The following is a 20,218-nucleotide window of genomic DNA, read 5'->3' as shown; positions in this document are numbered from 1 at the left end:
ACGAAATGATGCGAAGGTTTGAACTGAGTTTATCGCCGTAGATTACAAGAGTTTCATCCGAGGAAAGATTGAGACAGATAGCTTTTTCGTAACAAAGAATATCAGCATGATTGGGGCTGAACCAATCCATGCCGATGATGACATCAAAGCTTTTTATGGAAACTGGCATAAGGTCGATAGGAAAAGAATGATCGTTCAAGGTAAGGGTACAGCCTACGTATATATCATTAGTGCTCTCTTTCTCACCGTTAGCCATCTCGACGGTAAATGTTTCAGTTAGTGGTTGAGGTTTATGTTTGAGAAGATGTTTGAATGCATGACTAACAAAACTCCTCTCCGCACCAGAATCGAAAAGAATGCATGCATAAGAGTTGTCGAGGAGGAACGTACCCGAAACAACTGTGGGATCTGCAACTGCCTCTTCTTGACCCATCGTCAGTACTCTCCCCGTGCCACCTGTTGTTGGTGCCTTGAGGCAGTTTCTCTTATAGTGCCCGATTTCTCCACAACCATAACAGGCTTGACCGACGCCTGCTCCAGATGCCTGATTAGTTGGTTGGACTGGTATTTTGCAAACTCGAGCTGTGTGCCCCTTTCTGCCACAGCTGGTGCATGACATTTCTCGGCTTGGGCCGGGATTATGATGATAGTTACACTTGTCGCACCGAGGAAGGGTACCAGCATATTTACTGGTAGGTGCTTGAGTGGCAGGAGCAGCGACAGGAGTAGTAGCAGCGTGGACTGCCACCGTTTTCTGTTTCTTTGAGGGCTCCTATGAAGATTGGCCCTTCCGCTGCTTCCAGAACTTTCTTTTATCACCACTCCCTTTTGCTGGCTCAGGAGCGGTTGCCACTTTATCAAGATCAACTCCATGATATATGAGAGTCTGCGCCAGACACTTAGCGCTGTCAAAGGTGTTTGGCCTAGCAGCCAAGACATTTCCTTTGGTGGGTTGTGTCAGTCCCCAAATGTATCTCTCTATTTTCCTGCTTTCTGGGGTGACCATTCTCAGACAAAGAAGTGCTAGGTCTTCAAAACTAGAAGTGTAGGTAGCAATGTCAGATTCCTTCATCCTTAGGTTCCAGAGTTCGTGCTCTAGTTTCTGCATCTCGCCCCGTGGGCAGTACTCAGCTAGCATGAGTTCCTTTAAACTTTCCCAACCCATAGCATTTGCCACTGGCAGGGTTAGGGATTTGACCCGACCATTCCACCAGGTCAGTGCCCTATTGGCGAAAGTGAAAGCGGCGAATTTTACTTTGTTGGCTTCAGAACAGGAACAGATTTCGAAAATGGACTCGATCTTTTCGAACCATTGAGTCAGGGCAATAACACTTCCTTTGCCGTCAACAGATGTGGGTTTCACGTTCATGAAGTCCTTGTAAGAGCAGTCCTTCTGGTGTCCCTGACCACCCTCATGATTTTGGGGATGAGTACCACCTCCCTGCCCACCATATCCGCCAGGATTCATCTGTGACATCGCGGCAGCCACAACAGCAGTAACAGCTGCCTGGAACATAATGGGATCGAACTGAGGGGGCGGTGGTGGTGGTGGAGTGTTGTCATTTCTTCTGATGGGTCTTTTTCGGGGAGGCATCTTGTTCTAAAAACAACCAGGAAGAAGAGGATGGTAAGTCCTCAAGATATATGAAACAAAATATATCTCGTCCTGATAATAAAGTGTTCTACCAAGCGATAAGCAAAGAAAGGTTACTAATGCAAGTAAATTATCGCTAAGAAACGAATAGGTAGCAAAACTAGAAATGAATCTCTACAATGTATTCGGCTCTGGCTAAAATACTCCTACAGTATTTTAAGTTGTATGTTTTGTTCTATCGACGTCTTATCGTATGGATACTTGGTAAGTTTTAGGCCTGTTGCAACACCAAAGTCACTCCCAAGCACATGTTGGTCATGTCTCGAATAAATATAGTTGATCAGGCTATATTGACCCTAGACATGATTACATAACTGCTCAGGTTTAACCGCAGTGTTCAACATCCAAAATACTTTTGTTTTGTTCTACTCATGATATTGTTTCTGGTATGTAGGTATACTTGTATACTTTTTGTAAAAATACTTATATTTTTAAAAGTATACTTTTAGTTCAGAGCACTTCAGCCCCTTTGTGTTTATAGTTGTATACCATGTAAGGTTCGGTATAATTAGTTCACTATAAACAATAGCTCTGATACCAATCTGTCACACCCCGAAACCGATGGCGGAAACGTTCCGGGGCGGAGGACGTCATGTATAGTATCACAACAGTTGTATCATAGTAAGCGAAGTAAACACAACCATTACATTATAATAAGAATATTTACATTGTTTGAAAACATGGTTTATACATAACAGTATATAATAAAAGTAAAAGACGTGACTCCAAAATGCTCCGTCTTCTCCAAAAGTTGGCAAGAGTACCTGTCTATTATTGCCCTGAGAATACAAGCAGTTTTAAAATATCAGCATAAAGCTGGTGAGTTCATAAGCATTTAGTTCTGGTGAAAGAAATGTTTCTTTGATCCTTTGAAAAGTGTTTCCCAAGAAAATCCTATATTTTCTTATGAAAGAGGTTTGATTATCCATTCGTTATGTGTTTAACAGCCTATTTATGTAAGGTTGAGTTATCCCAGGAAAAATCCTATATTTTCCTTAAAAGTTGATAGTTGGTTATCTGATCTGGAATGAGGTGTACAAGTATCTACCATACTTGTATCGTTAGATGTAGTTTCCTTGAAAAACCCTGTTTGTTCTCGGTGAGATGTATTAGCCTTATTACATAAATAAAACTAATAAATAAGTAGTGAAATAGATCCTAAGGGTATTACTAATGCCCTCTAGTAATCAAATCGGTTATTACTTTGAGGTTAGTTCACTTGTTTCATTATTACAAAAGTAAATTTCCGATACCTAAGTTGTGAGTGTCATAACCGTACTTAGACTGGATAAGGCACGTAACGCGGCTAGTATCTTTTTATAAATTTGTCACCCCTGAACCTAACGGTCCCGCTGTAGCTGGCAGCGAAGGTGCGGGATAGTCAGTCCCATATAGATCTATACACAATAGTCACGCTCTCCCTCCAAGAGATTCTGGTTAGAAGGGTTAGTCCTACACTCTCGAATCCGGTGGAGTGTTACTAAGGACGTGTCTCAAAACTTAGCATAACAAATTTACAAGTAATAATACTGAAAATCCTGTTTAAGTTTTGTATGAATCCTTTGCAAAATATCACATTTTATGACAAGATTCACAAGTTTCTTGCTTTAGTTTTGAAAACTGTTTCTACGAGTTGATTTCTTAATCGTTTGGTAAAACTGTTTTCTGTGTTAAAAGCATACTGAACATATAATTATTTTAAACAAAATAATATATTTGAGCACAAGTTTCCTTGTGCTTTTGCTTGTATTCCTCCCCTGAAAACATTAAAAACTCGGAAAAAGTGTAGGGGTATGTACTCACTGTTTGACGTGGGATTCGAGTGTAAGTTGCTAGGAATTTCTGAGTGTCAAATAAAGCCTCGGGCGTAAACGAATCCTATTTAGCATGTAAAAGTACATATATACATTAGGTGAGGGCATAACACTATTTGTTATGGAAGGAAACAACCTTAGGGACTAGGAAACACTTAAAACTAAGTGTTAGAATCATATGTGTTTGAAGATGGGAGTTTGCAGCCGTAATCAGGAGTTTACGGCCCATATGTTTACGGCCTAGGTGTTGACGGTCCATGGGTTTACGGCCCAAGTGTTTACGGTCCATGGGTTTACGGCCCAGGTGTTTACGGTCCATGGGTTTACGGCCCATGGGTTTACGACCGTAAACACTTTGGCGAAAAGTGTGATTTTTGGTGTTTCGAGGTCCTTTCTAGCCTTCTGGAAGTGTTCTAAGCCTTGTTTCTAAGCTTGGGAGGGTGTTGTGGCAACTTTGCACCCCATAAATAGAGTTTACGGTCAAGGGAGATTGCCTTGACCGTAAACACCCTTCTGGTCACGATTTCTAGGTGTTTAACAAGTGATTCTTGTATCCAACAAGCTAAGGGTAGTGCACTTACGTAATGGAAGCTTGAAATGAGGTTTTTAGCCACCAAGAACTAGTGTGTGTTCTTGGTGTTCTTGGTGAGAGAGAAAATCTAGAAAAAGATGAGATTTAGGAGATGAGACATGGATTCATCACTAGAAATGGATTTGAAACAACATTCAAGGTGGAAAAACATTTACTTCTTGAAGATCTTGGAGAGAATTCGAAGTTTGTAGAGAGAGAGAGAGAGAGAGAGAGTAGAGAGACAAAGCTTCTGGAGTGTGTAAAGTGAGAAATGAAGGCCACTCATCCCTTATATAGGGGTGAGTTTACGGCCAAGGGGTGGGGTGGAGGGTTTACGGCCGTGAACAGGGTTTACGGTCGTAAACAGGGTTTACGGCCGTAAACTGAGTTTGCGACCGTGAACTCCTCTCGAAGGGTCGTTTGGCCCGGATGCTATGCTTTGACTTAGAAAACCTCGTTTTTGAATACGAAACTCGATCGAACTGAGTTTAGAATATTCCGTTAGACCAAAAATAATACTAACGTGAACGGAAATAAATAAAAACCCAATTTTTATTAACGGAAACTGGGTAATGATAACGGGAAAAGTTTCGGGTTGTCACAGCAAGCATCACAAAGACAACTAGATACAAACTATACTACTTAACCAATTACTAGCCAGAGTTTAGACTTTGTTCTAACATACAATGTGTCAGGAGCCGCCTCCTGGTCTTTCATACATAATGCCAAGGGCTAACACCCGGGTCTTCCTACTATACATAAACCAAATGGCCCGGTATTGGTGCCTTCGACCCATACAAACAGTGAGGAGACTCACCACACACTGGTGAAGTCTCGCGGATAAAACTATGGCTATTGGCTGACAGATCCCCAAACTGTCAGCATCAAAACGACACCCAATTAATAATTGGGTTCCATGCATAACCATAACTCTATACTTGGAGGCCCAAAAGCCAAATAATAAATCAAGGCTCGATATATGGCCTGATTTTCCAAATTAGGCCCAAACCCCTTACATGTGCCTTACCCTAAAGCCCATCCACATATCCTATCCATACACCTGTTCTCAGATGGCCTAACTAGAACCCAAACACCTAAGCCCAAAAGGAAGACCCAAATCAAAGCCCAAACAAAATTAGGGTTTCCACATAAAATGACGATTAGGGTTAAGCAAGAACACTTAACCCATTAATGACTTAATCCATTAATTCCAATATTGCATTAAGTTAATTGCAAAGGATTATTAATTAATATTTAAAGTCTAATAATTAGTTTCGATGCGGGTCCCGACAAATTCCAAAATTAGGTTTTCATGACATTAGGGTTTTCTAAACCCTAATTAGGGTTTACAACTCATAAATTAGTTAATTAGTTAATTATATATATATATATATATATATATATATATATATATATATATATATATATATGTTTATAAATCAGGCACAACTCACTGCCACCTCGGGCAGTGGTGGTCGGCGGCGGCAGGAGGCGGCAACCACCATTCTTATGGCGGGAGTTATAGGTTTTAGGTCCAAACACACACACACACAAGCATACAACCACCCAAGGTGGTGGATGGTGGCGGTAGAACGGCGGCATGAGGTGGCAGCCACCACCTCATGGTGGTGGTGGTGGTGGGGTTTTTCCTTGATTTTCAAGCCTAGAATCGCTCCTACAACATCACGCCAATACACACGCATAATTACACCATATCACACACACAATCACCTATCACAGTGGCTGGTTTCAGCAGAAGAAGGTAACATGACGACAACCACCATGGTTGGCTGCCATGGTGGTTATTCACATATTCCGTCCATCTACACCCACCCGTCGACTGAAACATGCATCCTTACACATGAAAATCACACACACAACACCGAAACACGATTATCAATCACCGAATACACACCTAATCTCAGCCACCCCTGTGGTGGCGTGTGTCAGTCGAACGGAAGGGCGACAACGTAACAGCCGTCGGAACGGCATGGGCGATGTAGCACCAAAACAAAAACGGAGAAGGAGATATGAGAGGTTCGTACGTCTTTAACCAAGAACGGTAGCAGCGACATCCACGGTTCGTCGCCGTCGGCGGCAACGGAACAACAACAATGAACGATTGCGCCGACAGCAATGGTTCACCAGTGGCCTTGGTTGATCGGAGAAGCAAGAGGATAGGGTAGTGGCCGCTGCTCTAATGAGAGATAGGTTTAGGGTTTAATGTGAGCCAATGGTATGGGAGGTGACAGGCTTATCCCCCGTCCATTTTCAATCTTAAGCCATTATAAACTTTTAGTCCCTCCATCAAATTTCCTTTCAATCCGAGTCTAAAATTTACCAATCAACCCCTAGCATCCAAAAGTTTTTTCATAACTAGTCCATATGATACCGTTTAACCCTCAAAACCCAGAAAATGTAACTTTTAACACCCCAATCATACACCCCGTTAATAATACGACATAGAATTAAAATAAAATATAAAAATTACATCTTGAAGTTTTTAAGTATTATTATTTATTTATTTATTTATTTACTTATTTTGCTTTAAGCAGAATGTTACAAATAGACACTAAGTCCATAGTTGTCGATGTTATTTGTTAGGTACTAAGTCTATGACTGCCAATGTTCATCTATACGGCAGTAAATCCATAGTTGTCAACGTTTATTCATAAGGCACTAAGTCCATAGTTGTCAACGTTCATTTGTAAGGCACTAAGTCCATAGTTGTCAATGTTCATCTATAAGGCACTAAATCCATAGCTATCGTTGTTTTTAGAGTACATCGGTGAACATATCGATCACAACACCTATAGGTTGCGAGCCTGCTAGCGTTCCATTGGACTGTCTAGAATAGTCGGTGGTTGTCATCTGTACTCTGCTAGATGACTGGGCCATCGCTTGGGTCAAGGCTTCTCATCATATTTCACCTCTTATCATCTATATCATCTTTTATCTCTCATTATTCATTACGTCTTTCATCTCTCATTATTCATCTCATGTTTCATCTTTTATCTCTCATCATTCATCTCATATTTCATCTACCCATCTTTAGCCATCATAATTATAGGTATACAATACGTATACAGTTTAAATCGAATAAAACATGTATATTTTGTGTCACACCCCCAAACCAGAACGGCAGAAACATTCGGGGGCGGAGGACGTCATGCTCAGTATCATAACCATAGTGAAGAAAGTAAACACAACCAGCATAAATATAATTTAAAAGGTTACATCGTTTCAAAAGTATATGTTTCCAAATAAATTACATACGATGTCAAAATATAGCAAAAGAATCTACGCCTTAGCGTCTTGACTATGAAAATCTTGTGGTTACCTGTTTTACTGATTACCTGAGAATACAAGTTGTTTTGAAAGAGTATCAGCATAAAGCTGGTGAGTTCATAAGTAAATTTATGAATGAAAAATGAATGATGTTCCTTTTTGTTTGTTACAAGTTTGTTTCCAGAAAATCCAATATTTTCAAAAGGGTTGTTATAGTTTTAACCTGACCAAGATTGAGTGTATGTAAGTAAATCGTCATACTCGTGTGTGTATGGTTTTATATTTAAATAAAACTCCTTAAATCCCCGTGAACTGTGTGTTTTGTTAATTTCTCATGTGAGATGTTATAACCATACTAAACTAGAAGACCTCATACTCGACGTTCTTCAGGCGTCGGAATGTTATGACACTTGTCACCCCAGACCTGGCGGTCTAGCTGTTGCAAGCAACTTATGTGCGGGTTTGTCAGACCCAATATAGATCTATACACAACTATCACGCTCTCCCTCCAGGAGATTCTGATTATAACTACAAGACTTTATTGTGGTACTTAAGAGTACCCCGAAGGAGAATGTCTCACAAATTTATTTATTAACAAGTTCACGTAGTGTGTAATGAAATACTTGTTTTGTAAGTCGATTGAGTTATTGTTTTCTTTGTCAAACGAAGTGCTCAAACTATACCTATTATAGTTTATCAAAAGTGTTGTGTGTTGAATGAAACCTTGTTATGCATGTCTTTGTATTTCCATAAAATGACATTTAAAATACTAAGTGTAAATCGTACACACCTTGCTCAGCATGTTACAAGGTGTGAATAACTCTTAAACATGTATTTGACAGTTTTACCCTTAACTGTCACTGTTTTAGAATATTTATAGAAAAATCATCTGAAGTCGAAAACTGAATCCGTAAACTCTGAGCATTTGGAAAAAGAGTCTACTGTATCCATAAATTTTCCTATATTTTTTGGTGGTTTCAAACCAGGGTGAAAATGTTCATCTTCACAACCTGGTCCGACTTTGATGCTGCAGTGATAGACAGTTTTGTAAAAATCACCATACATTGTAGAAAAATCGTATGGAGATGTGCAAGTAGTCATTTTGAAGGTATAAACCTGAACTACATGCATATTAATCAGTTTTGAAAAATATTAAGTTTAAGTTGGGTAAAACAGTTCGTGAACAGGTCACAACTTTTCTGTTGTAAGCTGTCAAGTTAAGTTTCAAATATGTTTTGGTGTTTTAACTTGTATTCCCCCTGAAAACTAAAGAAAACGGGAAAATGTAGGGGTATGAACTCACCTTGAGTGATTTCTTGAACAATGGAAGGTCGAAGATGAAGAGTATCAAGTCAAGAACACTTGATGAACACGTGAAAGCTTGGATGATCCTAAGAACGACTTTTGGTGTTAAATGTGTGTAGATGATTCAAGGATGTTAGGAAAACATGGAATGACACCTGAGTTTAGATGAAATACTTACCGAAAAGTGAAGTAGTAGCTCAAGAACACTAGCACAAAGTGGTGGGAAGTAGAGAGAAAAGAAGCTTTCTTGAGGTGGTTTGAGAAGTGTAAGTGTTTGAATGATCAAGTAAGCCAAGAAATCATCCAGAGATTTCTATATATATTGAAGGTTGCTGAAGCAACTTGTAAGTTTGAAGTGATGTTTGCATTGGTTTGTGTGATGTGGATAAGGTTGGCTAATGAGAGGATGACACATGGAGGCAAGTGGGCACACTTGACCCACTTGTGGGGTAGAATACTCATCTTATTATAAAATAATGATTTTTAATTAATAATCCTTGAAAAATAAATAAAATAATGAGTTTTGGGGGTTAAAAATGGTAAAAATATGAATTTGGTGAAAAAATCCCGTAAAAAAGGGGCTTAGGAGGCGAAAGTAGTCGAAAACAGGATATTATGGACCGAACCTGCGAGGTTCGGCTCTTAGAAGGTGAGAACCGAGAGGAGGGGAGAAGGAACCGAGAGAAGGAAGAAGGGACCGAAGGTGCGAGGGGAGAACCGAAGGTGCGAAGCTCGGTCCGAAATGGCTATGGAAGTGAAATAGACCGAGCCCTCGGTCTATTTCAGTTGTATCAGGGCTCGGTTCGGCTGCAGGCTTCGGTCCGAGGAGGGTAGTTCGCTTCTGACAAGTTCGCCTATGACATCTTCGGTTCTGAGAGGGTTCGGTTCTAATAGAAGGGTTCGGCCCTAAGAGGTTCGGTTCCTAAGAAGGGTTTCGGCCCTATTTAGCTATTTTTGGATATAACTCTCCGTTTCAAGCGGTTTTTGGCCAAGTTAAGGGTCGGGATGACTAAAAAAAAGTTGAGAGAGATTTGGGAGAGATTTCACATACTTGGAGAGATTTCACATACTTGGAGAGATTTGGGAGAGATTTCACATACTTGGAGAGATTTCACATACTTTGAGAGATTTAGGAGAGATTTCACATACTTGGAGAGATTTGGGAGAGATTTCACATACTAGGAGAGATTTCACATACTTGGAGAGATTTCACATACTTGGAGAGATTTGGGAGAGATTTCACATACTTGGAGAGATTTGGGAGAGATTTAATCTTAGCCACTATTATCATATAATCTCGTAATGCAAGGTTCGTGAACCCCGTTATGCTTCGTTTATGATTGTTTTAAGTCCCCGAAAGGGTCCTTAGTAGTGTTTTGATGCGTTTAACTCCCTTTTTAGGGTTTTTACATTGCTAAACACATAGAGTCTTCGAGACACTTGAGTTCTTGGCATGCAAATGCACATTTTTATACATAGAATAACTTTTAGCATACAAGTACTAATTAAGTTTGACCGGTTTGACTTGTTGACTTTGACTTTGACTTGAATTTGACGGTTGTCACATTTTGTTCATCCATCATAGATATCAAGAACACAGATAATATGCACACATAGCACACGTAATTTATATTAAATACTTCATATCTATGTGTAAGATTAAAGTAACTATGCACTCACTTGTTAAAGTGATGACTCGAAATTCGGACAACGCTTCACTTCTAACAATCGTCTTTTCCTTCGATGAAACCTACGTTATTATTGCTAAGTTTTAGTCTAATACTTATTGCGACTAATTAAATCAAGTTCTATGAGAGATATTGTTTTATAAATGTTAAACAATACTTTTCAACTGCTATGTACAGACAGGGGCAAGACATGAAACACCGGAGGGCAGGACCATTTTGGCATTTAAGCTGTTCTGAAATCCAATAACCCTATGCGACCCCTCAAACCAGATTCCCCGTACTGCGAGCAATTAAAAGGTATTATAATAACACTTTGTATATTTTATAATCCTTACATATTTTGTTTATAAGTTCATAATAACGATAATGAACTTAAATATAAGTTATACTTCAAGAAGGGTAAGCATAACTCACATATAATGAATTTTAGCTAGGAACCGGGCTCTGCACGGGCAGAATTTCTAAGCCGAAAGCTCTTCTTCTTGGGCCCTTCTAGCACTCTGGGACTCGCTACTAACTCCTAAGACGGGTCAAAGAAAAGCCTTGAGGCTTTGGGAGTGTTTGGGAGAAGAGAAGTGGAAAGGTGCGAAGAAAAGGGATGATTTGCGCCTTTATTTATAGGCTGGAAATGGCTCAATACGTTGTGTTGCTGAGCCCAACACGTCATGTTGGGGTGCCACGTGTCATCATCTGATAGCAAGGTGTGGGGAAGAAGCATTGGCTCAGATCACGCCACGTGTCACTCGATGGTCACTCCAAAAACTACTTATCTTCTAAAATCCGTAACTTTTGCATACGGGCTCCGTTTTTTACTTTCTTTATATCCATACATAGGTATCCACGGGATCTACAACTTTCTTTTAGACTTTGTTGCCTAATTTTGACTTTATTTTTAAAGTTATATTTGAACAGGCCTAGACAAATAAAGTCCGTTAAAAATTCAAAACTTTATCATCCGACGTCCGTTTTTGTCTGTCTTTATATCGTTGAGTTCCTATTAATGAGATCTTCAATTCTCATTTAGGTTGTTTTGGCTAGAAATTGATCGATCTAAAATTCGATTTCCGGGCTGTGCACTGTTATGCTAAATCTTAGAAAAATCATAACTTCCTCATACGAAGTCAGATTTGGACGTTCTTTTTATGTACATTCTCGGTTTAACATCTAATATGACTTTCTTTTAGACCTCTAAGGCTAAAATCCATTTATCAAAAATTTACTTTTTACGATACGCGGAGCTGTGCTCGTTTTGTCGCAAAACTTCGACGGGTCACAACTTCTTCGTTATAAGTCGAATTTTAGCGTTCTTTATATGTACGGAATCCTTGTGACATATACTATAACTTGGTTAGTATTATTTATTCCAAATAATATTCTATCAAAAAGTCATTTTTAATGCTTATTGTCTCTAAATTAACAAGCGCGAATCTGCGGGCGTTACAATTATCTCCCCCTTAGGATGATTACGTCCCGGAATCATCAACAAAACAGGGCTTGTATAATGAATCCATATGTCATCTTTTCATCCTAGGTAATAATCGTAAATGTTATGTTGCTTCGAATGAGTATCTAACTCTTGGACTTCTTGACTGCAGGCGGTGCTCGATCTTGCAACCACTCTTCGTACTATGTTGGACTCTCAATCGTAACCTTCGAGTTACAAACTAAATGCTTTTGGAGACTCCTACTACTTCTTAAACAAACTTAAATTAAGATAAGTTCTTTACTTCGATTATCGTAACAGGCCGATGGGTCATGTTCTAATGACCTCTCATCGTGTGATGCAATGCTTAGACTCAGGTCTTTTTAATTCAGATTCCAGAATGGATGATACCTTCCATTATGTTCTAATGTGGTATAATCACATTCTAGCATGTAGCACTTATAGCTACAAGCTTCTTATTTTAACAACGATCACAATACTTCTATTGATTGCTTCAATTATCTTTCACTTAAATCATCTGGCTTAAGTCAGATGTTACATCGAACTTGGTTATCTGAACCACATAACATACCCATATTATTCGGAAACGATTTGATATGACCACTAGGGTCGGAATAACAATCATCTTCTTAGTCATTACCAAAACTATGGTAACGACAGACATGAACAAAACAGAATCAATTACTAGCGCCTTGTTAACCTTGTGACTTTCCCTGATCCATGTGCAAGTCCTGTGCATCCGGTAGTATAGGCCTCTACTACCTTTCACACCTACTCACACTCATCTGAAGTACTGTCTCGCAGTTCTCCAGGACACCATACAAGAATTTCACATAGCAACTTAACACACCAGATAACAAAACCAATGTTTATATTATTTCTTGAAACGGTTACATAGATGTTCAAGTTCACCATACACTATGCCTCTTATATTAGGCTACACCACATGATGCTATCTATATGGCTACTTCATATCCCGATCTTTGGATATATAGATCCTCACTCCTGATCCCTTGCATTGTCACCTGCTTCGTAGAGGATCATCTGGAATGCTCTTTCCTTTGGCTTTGGCGGTGCATTTGGCCTTGCTGCTTCATTTTTCTTCGGGCAATCTTTTGACATATGCCCCTTGTCTCCGCATCCGTAGCATACCTTATCATTAAGCGTATAATCTCTGGAATAGTGACCGATCCACCCACACTTGTAACAAGTCACTTCTCCGTCGTATCTCCCATAATGCTTCTTCTTGCACTTTTTGTTGGGTTTTATGTACTCTAACATTCCTATGGTGCACATACAACCCTATTTCTTTGGATCTAAGTTTTCTCTAATTATACATGCAACATTGATATCCAGAGCATGAAGCCTAAACTAGCATACAAAATTTAACATATGAATCATAAAATTTGTTAGAAGGTTACCTCTTTATGTAGCTAGTAAGACTTTGGCCTTGTGAGAACTTAGCACCCCAAGTGTTGTGCCTCAAATAAGTCACAAACACCAATAAACAACTAAATTGATCTGAGAGAGGCTAAGGAGACTCAAAATCGGATTCTCTTCTTGGAATGCAAGTAGTGGTCGATTTTAGGGCTTAGAATAACATATTTATATGTGTAGAAATCCAAGAGTCATGTGTAACCCTAATCCACACATATAGGCTTATGACCCATGCATTTGATTTGGACTAACACTTCATGGACTATCCATAAGCTTAACCCATCACAAATCAATTATGGATCATTAGCCCAATCCAAATGTATCAATTTAATTAGTATCTTTTGATCACTAAATTATTTCTTGATCAATACTAATTAAATAATATGATTTCTCAATTAATATATTATACTTATAATATATTAATAAATCATAAATAACCTCTTACTCAAATATCCACCTATCAAATTGTTCTGGTGAAGGCAACCCGAAATGGACCATGCTACTATCGGGTCAAGTACATACCAATTATAGTTATGGGCTTAGAAACTTAATCCAATAGTCTCCCACTTGGATAAGTCTAATAACTATAATTTCAAATGCAACTTAAAATCTGATTAGCAATCGTAGCTCTCAAAAAGCCGTTGTCATACTCTGATGCGTCCATTAGATAAGTGATCATATAATCCTCTATTCTTCAAGATATCGTGTGGACAAAGACATGTAATGAAGTCATACTAATTGTCCAACAGTTTGTTTCCCGATTTCTTATTTGTTTGACATAGAACTTAATTGAACACATCAATTGAGTCCTGACCGGGCCCGACACATAAGCCAAAACAAAATCATCGAGGGGCCCAAAATATCGCTTTTAATCCTCTTAGGATAAAAGGAACAGATAAACCTCGACTTATATGCTTGTACTAATTACTCGTTAAATCATACACAACAGTACGTTTTATAACATCGAGTTACCGATGCGTTTTTGCACTATCAATGTACAACCAACTCATAATCAACAACTCATATATATTAGTTTTAAGACTATATGATATTATCATCTCACAATCACCCGTGATAAATTCCATGAAATGATTCATGTGAGTGTGGGTTTAATCCAATACTCAAATCTTATTTCAAGAGTACTCATGAATGTTTGTAGCAAACCTTTCTATGTCTAACACCTTAGACAATCTTACAAAAACCCATTCATGACAGTATACTTTCATAACCTACTTCCAAAGTATGATCGACTGTGGATAGTTTGAATAATTATATTATTCTAGAAGTCAAAACATGAAAAATGAAACAATAATAAATAAATGACACAAGATAGTAACTTTACTTATAAATAAAACTCCTTTTATTCAATCATCAAATGTCAATTACATTTTAGCTACTACAATTTTCTAAAAAGCTACCTAATCATTAAAACTAATATCATCCTTCAGCCCGATTCTCTTAGTGTGTTGCAAGTGCTTAACCCTACTCAGTCCCTTCGTAAGGGGATCTGTTGGGTTCTCTTCTGACGATACCCCTTCATCATGAGGATTCCTTCTTCTATTCGATGTATTATGAAGTGATATTTTCTGTCGATGTGCATGGATCTGTCATGATCCCTTGGTTCCTTGGCTAAGGCTACCTCACCCTCGTTGTCACAGAAAATCTCCACAGGCTCTTTTACAGCTGGTACAACTCCAAGGTCTCCAATGAAGTTCTTCAGCCATATTGCATCCTTTGCTTCTTCGCTTGCTGCTATGTACTATATTCGCACATTGAATCAGCCACAGTTTCCTATTTGGAACTTTTCCATGTTATTGCTCCTCCATTAAGGGTAAATATCCAGCCCGACTGAGAGCGCAAATTATCTCTGTCAGTCTGAAAGTTGGCGTCACTATACCTTGTCACTCTCAAGTCATCACTCCCACTGAGGGTAAGGACCCAGTCCTTAGTCCTCCGCAGGTACTTAAGAATGTTCTTTACCGCAGTCCAGTATGCTTTACCAAGATTCCCTTGATACCTGCTAACCTTGCTCAAAGCAAAGGCTACATCAGGGCGAGTACATGTCATAACATACATGATCGAACCAATAGCAGAAGCATATGGTATTCGGATCATTTCTGCTATCCCACCCTCTGTACTCGAACTCTGAGTCTTACTCAGTTTGGTATTGCTCTGGATAGGTAATTCTCCTTTCTTGGATACCTCCATGCTGAAACGCTTCAAGACTTTGTCCAAGTAGGTACTTTGACTAAGTCCTATTAGTCTTTTACTCTTGTTTCTCAATATCCTTATCCCTAGAATGTAAGCAGCTTCCCCAAGGTCCTTCATAGCAAAAAACTTCCCAAGCCAGGACTTAACCTCCTTCAAGGTTGGGATGTCATTTCCCATGAGCAGTATGTCATTTACATATAATACCAGAAAGCTAACTATGCTCCCACTAGCTTTGACATATACACATGACTCATCCTCGCTTCTCGAAAATCCAAACTCTTTGACTTTCTCATCGAAATAAAGATTCCATCTGCGAAATGCTTGTTTCAATCCATAAATGAATTTCTCAAGCTTACACTCTCTATTAGGGTACTTTGCATTGACAAAACCCTATGGCTGACTCATGTAAACATCTTCAGCCAACTTCCTATGTAGGAAAGCGGCTTTGACATCCATTTGCCATATTTCATAATCATGAAATGCAGCTATGGCTAGCATAACCCTTATAGATTTAATCTTAGCCACTGGTGAGAAGGTCTCATCATAGTCAACTCCAGGAGTTTGAGTAAAACCCTTCGCAGCCAATCGTGCCTTATAAGTGTGTACTTTCCCATCCATTTCGGTCTTCTTCTTGAAGATCCATTTGCACCCGACTGTCTTACGGCCTGGTACATTGTCAACCAAGTTCCAAACTTGATTGTCATACATGGACTGAATCTCACTGTCCATTGCCTCCTTCCATTTAGTAGAATCGGGGCCTGCCATGGCTTCCTTGTAGTTGTTAGGTTCATCCAAGTTTACCAGTATACTATCACTGATAAATGTATCACCTTTAGAAGTAATATGGAAACCATAAAACTCAGGTGCCTGTCTAACTCTACTAGAACGCCTATGAGCTAAGGACTAGTCAATCAGTTTAACATGAGTTTCTTCCTCGGTTGAGCACTAGTGTTTGAGGTTCCTTCATCGCTTAACTCTTGAAGCTCTTTAAGGTCAATTTGCCTCCCACTGTCCTCTTGGCATATGAACGCTCTCTCGCGAAAGACTCCTCTCCTCGCAACGAAGACAACATTGTCACTCGGTCTATAGAATAGATATCCAAAGGATTTCAAATGTTTCTGACTTATGCTTGATTAAGTAGACATATCCATATCTACTAAAATCATTAGTAAAAGTCACATACAAGCGGTTAGCATCCCTTGTGGCGGTTCTGAAGGGTCCACACACATCTGTGTGTATGAGATCCAACAAACCCTCACCCCTTTCACATGAACAAGTGAAGGGTGACTTGGTCATCTTTTCAAGCAAACAAGATTCACAAGTGTCATCTGAATTTAACTCAAATGACTCCAATACTCCATCCTTTTGGATTCGGGCTATGCACTTCTTGTTAACATGTCCAAGACGACAATGCCATAAGCATACTTTATCCAAACTATTGGATGAATCGATATGCAACACATTATTTCCTAAGTTATCTACAACCATCACAGTTTCATATATACCATTACAAGGTAATGCTTCAAAATAAAATGTACCTTTATAATAAGCATTAATACTACCAATTTTATTATTAAAAGAAAAGGTAAAACCTTGTTTATACAAACTATGAAAGGAAATAATATTTCTCGCCATATTAGACGAGTAGCCACAATTACTCAATTCTAATTTTAACCCACTACTAAGCAATAAAGTATAAACTCCAATCTAGGTGACATGAGACTTTTTCCTATTCCCAATTATCAAGTTCATCTTCCCGTGCTCCACATCCCTACTTCCTTTTAGTCCATGCAAATCAGAACAAATGTAAAAACCACATCCTGTATCAAGGACCAAATAATTAGCATGTGATGAGTTATTAGACAGAATAGTATAAATACCTGCGAAGGAGGGTTTGATATTCCCATCCTTTAGATCCTGCAAGTATTTGGGGCAGCTTCGCTTCCAGTTCCCTTTTTCATGACAATGAAAGCACTCTGCTTCCTTTGGGTTTGAGGAGCGTGTAGCAGGACCACCTTTGGACCCACTAGAAGAGGATCCAACATGGGACTTTCCATTGTGGCTCTTTGAGGAAACTTTCCTCTTCCTTCCCTTCCCATGTCCAATTGCCAAGACAGGGGCAGTAGCAGTAGGAGTAGAAACAACAGTTTTTCCTTTAAGACTACTTTCAGCAGTCCTTAAAAGGCCTTGAAGCTTGCTTAGAGGGACCTCCTCCTTCTTCATATGATAGGTCATACGAAACTGATCATAACATGGAGGTAAAGAGTGTAGAATAGTATCTATGTCCAACTCTTCATCGAAGTTGACATTCAACTTCAGAAGGCGGTCCACAAATCTATGCATCTTCTACATGTGGGTCGTGATAGAGTCTCCATCCTTCATTTTGGTAGTAATCATGGAGGCTATGATTTCATACCTTTCCTTCCTAGCACTTTGATGGTACATTTCCATCAAATCTTGGTGCATTTCATAAGGCCAAAAGTCCTCATAGGACTTCTGAAGCTCATCAGTCATGGTAGCAATCATAATACACGACACTTTGGTCGCGTCCCTCCCATGGGCCTTATATTCAACAATCTGTTCGGGAGTAGCGGTAGATTCATCAATTTACTTAAGCTCTTTATCTAGGACATATTCTTTTTCCTCATGGCGAATGGCCATTCGGATGTTTCGAATCCAATCATTGAAGTTCGAACCATCAAATATGACCCTCCCACATAGGTTCATGAGGGAGAAAGAGCCTGAAGAATTTGGGTTTGAAGCAGTGTTGGAAGACATCTGAAAAGAAGGACAAAGTTTAGATTAGATAATGATCCTTAATATAGCACCAAAATGAAATATTAAGGCTAGGAACCAACACAATATTTTACAATTTGGAAGAGGGATGCCGTAATCGAATTGCAAAATATTTGAAGGTAGGTTAATGACGATTTACCAATTTCCACCATGAAAAACAAAATAGATTATAAAGTTTTAAATGAATTGAAATTCCTAGATTCTTTTGAGATTCATCGAACTTTTCAATGGCATGTTTAAATCTCGATTGTGCCGTTCAAGCTTGGTACACCTAATGTTACAAATCACCTAATCAATGTGCCGGTTAACCACACACACTCCATTGATCCATGATTAACATCAAGCTACCCTTTGCAACACATTGTTAGTCCCAAATTAGTGTGCCGGTTAACCACACACGCTCCACTAACGACTTAACAAGGTGCAAAGTGCAATTTCATGGAACATCACATTTTCACATTTTTCCTAAAGTAACTAAGATTTGGAATTTATAAAAGTTTAGTTACTTTAATAATTATCATTATACTTATTAATGAGAATTAATGTCCTATCCTACCCGTTCGACTAACGACCCTCCACCAGTCAAGGAAGCAGTGGGTGAGAGTGGACACCCATTTTACAGGCAGTAACCTTATACCCCCCTTATAGACCGGCTTCGTAAATGAGGCCTACTAACGGTAAGACTGACTTATCTTATACATATATATATATATATATATATATATATATATATATATATATATATATATATATATATATATTAGTATTAAACTTTAATATTATAATAGTATTATGGTTGAACTTTAAACTTTTAAAATTCTAGGGTTTGGAATTAAAGTTTTATAAATGAGACTCTTCAAGTTCCAAAACTTGAGGGCAAGTTTTGTAACTTGTCAAGACTTTGGATTTCCATAACTTATGGATTTTAAAGTTACATGAATGAGACCTTTCAAATTCCAAACTTGAGGACAAGTTATGAAACCTTTCAAGTTCTCTTGAATTCTATAACTTACAATAGTTAATGGTTTCATAAATAAAGACTTTTCATATTCCATAACTTGAGGACAAGTTATGGAACTTTTCAAGAACACATAGATCAAATTAAACTAATCCAGTTATCATATAATTCATCATTTACCAATTTGACCTAGTTCATATTCAAGATAGTTTCAAATTTTACCAATAATTAGTTTTTCATAAAATCAAGTAATTATCTTAAAATTTGATAACCTTTATGGTTTTGGATGGGGATAAACATTACCATAATAATAAAATCAAATTTTATGAACCAAAACAGTTTGTGGTAATGATCCTAATCCAAAACAGGCCAAAAACTCGAAAAATATGCCACCAGATGAGCCAACTCGTCCAGCCAGGCTTTGGACTCGTCGAGTTCATGGCGAAACTCATCCAACTCGTCGATTCCATATATGGACTCGTCGAGTTCATCAGACAGTGGCCAGAAAAGTCATTTTTCCAACTTTGAAAATCACACATTTGCATCAATATAATAGAAAACACCCTAGGCTCTGATACCACTATTGGGTTTTATGTACTCTAACATTACTATGGTGCACATACAACCCTAATGCTTTGGATCTAAGTTTTCTCTAATTATACATGCAACATTGATATCCAAAGCATGAAGCCTAAACTAGCATACAAAATTTAACATATGAATCATAAAATTGGTTAGAATGTTACCTCTTTATGTAGCTAGTAAGACTTTGGCCTTCTGAGAACTTAGCACCCCAAGTGTTGTTCCTCAAACAAGTCACAAACACCAATAAACAACTAAATGGATATGAGAGAGGCTAAGGAGACTCAAAATCGGATTCTCTTCTTGGAATGCAAGTAGTGGTCGATTTTAGGGCTTAGAATAACATATTTATATGTGTAGAAATCCAAGAGTCATGTGTAACCCTAATCCACACATATAGGCTTATGACCATGCATTTGATTTGGACTAACACTTCATGGACTATCCATAAGCTTAACCCATCACAAATC

The sequence above is a fragment of the Lactuca virosa genome, chromosome 6, assembly GCF_052849685.1.
Source record: "Lactuca virosa cultivar CGN04683 chromosome 6, Lactuca_virosa_CGN04683_v6, whole genome shotgun sequence".
In the NCBI taxonomy this organism is placed as follows: Eukaryota; Viridiplantae; Streptophyta; class Magnoliopsida; order Asterales; family Asteraceae; genus Lactuca; species Lactuca virosa.
The sequence above is the reverse complement of the archived record's forward strand: the minus strand, read 5'-3'. Positions refer to the sequence as shown.